Below are 2,015 nucleotides of genomic sequence, written 5' to 3'. Positions count from 1 at the left end.
TCTTCCACCGCAATTTGATTTGTGGTCTGTGGTCCTCCTCTGGCCAGACCCTATGGCATTCACATTTTCTGTGATTAAAATCCAAACATCATTTTTCTTTTTGTTGGTATCCTTAGCAGAATTAAAACTTCCCACTATTGTTCCATAATGGCACCGAACACCCTCTAGTAGTGCATTGGTTTCAGCAGCAGTGAAGTTACAGCTTCTTGAGTCCATGGTTCCGTTGCTTTACTATAGTGAACATTGTTCATCAATTATAGGCCTTGGGTCCAATTGCCTCAATTGAACACAAGCCAAAACTAATCAGTTGTAATAGGTGTGTTTGAAAAGACCAACTACACAGCCATATAAATCAGCCTTTCTCAGAGGATTCACAGAGAGACAGTGAAATGGCAGGTGTTGTCCACCGCCACCTCCACTTTGCCAGGAGAGGATACCGTCAAAGGGTGTATGTTGAACGTACCAAGCCACTGGAGCAATACACCACTGAGGAGCTGTATGTCCGGTTTCGCTTTGGGAAGGCTGATATAGAGTACCTTGTGAACCTTCTCAGGCCAAAACTTCAACACAGAACCCAAAGGAGTCACGGTCTGTCTGTGGAAGACCAGATCCTCATTGCTCTCCGATTTTATGCATGTGGGACTTTCTATCAAGTTGTTGGTGACTATATGGGAGTGGTGAAATCAGCTGTGTGATGTGGTGAGAGATGTGTAAATCGCACTGGCCAGCCTGGTCAATGAATTTGTTTCTTTTCCAAAGGACAACCAGATTGCCCAGGCCAAGCGCAGCTTTTTTCTTTTGGGGAATATGCCCAATACTATTGGAGCAATCGACTGCACACATGTGCATATACAAGCACCTCGTGAGAATGAATGGGAGTTTATAAACAGAAAGGGGAGGCACAGCATCAATGTCCAACTTGTGTGTGATGCTGACCTCATCATCACCAACTGCATTGTCAAGTGGCCTGGGTCTGTCCATGATGCACGCATCCTGAGGGAGAGTGCTCTATATAGAGACCTCCAAACCAACCGACCGGATGGCATAATATTAGGAGACAGTGCCTACCCACTCCTACCATGACTGATGACTCCTTTTCTAACAGCAAATACACCGGCGCAGGCACGCTTCAACACTGCTCATTGCAGAGCAAGATGTGCAATTGAGCGTTTAAATGGAGTTCTTAAGAGGTGCTTTGCATGCCTTAACAACCTGAGAGCGGAACCACAGAAACCATGCAACATAACCCTTGCCTGTATTGTCCTGCACAACATCGCTACTAAGCGCAATGTCCCTCTCTGTGCTGACAATGATGCACCTGAGCCCCTTGGAGACCCTAACCAACCTCCTGCATTCTGCCAGAACGAGCAAACAGGACGTGCAACAAGGGACGCAATAGTTAGACACTATTTCTGATTTGGATTTTTTTGGATTTCAAAAATCAGTGATTGCCATTCTTTGCATTTTTTGGTTATTCTGTAATCATTGCATGCATCACTAATAAATATTCTAAAAACAAAAATATTTTCGATTGTGATGAATATGTATATCAATTAGTGACAGAATAAAATTTATTGTTTTTGGTCAATTTTGACAGCTGTTTGGGGGATTATTTTATGAGGCCAAACTCTTTCTACTTTGCTATAGGCCTATACTGAAAGGCTGAATACGTTAAAGCCTACCTAATCACTGTAGCCTGACGGATGAACAAATAAAATTAAAACCTTATGAATAAATAGGATATCTTGTAAGATACTGCATGATCCAAATATAGTATTATTTGATACATTTTTAAAGTTTTCATTACATTTTGGGCATGAAATCCACGCTGAATCCACCCTTCTGATGGGATCAGTTTAATCCAGATTTTTTGGTTTTTCCTACAAAAAAGTTCTGAAAAACCCAAACTAAAGGTTTGATCCGGTCGGATGATCTAATCCGATTATGTAATCCGTTTTTTCTTTTGAAAAACCCATTTTCAAGATTTTTTCCAATCCGTTATCCAAAATCCTAGT

General features: G+C 41.7%; 1 pseudogene across 1 annotated transcript; it reads left to right on the top strand.

Annotated features, from left to right (window-relative positions):
* Positions 1-389: 389 nt before the first annotated feature.
* Positions 390-1,416, top strand: LOC308703168 (putative nuclease HARBI1; annotated as a pseudogene). The gene has a single exon. The product of its transcript is annotated as a putative nuclease HARBI1 (transcript).
* Positions 1,417-2,015: the final 599 nt, after the last annotated feature.

The sequence above is a fragment of the Scardinius erythrophthalmus genome (assembly GCF_964197995.2).
Source record: "Scardinius erythrophthalmus genome assembly, chromosome: 15".
In the NCBI taxonomy this organism is placed as follows: Eukaryota; Metazoa; Chordata; class Actinopteri; order Cypriniformes; family Leuciscidae; genus Scardinius; species Scardinius erythrophthalmus.
Note: the sequence above shows the minus strand (reverse complement) of the source record. Positions and strands in the feature narration are given on the sequence as shown.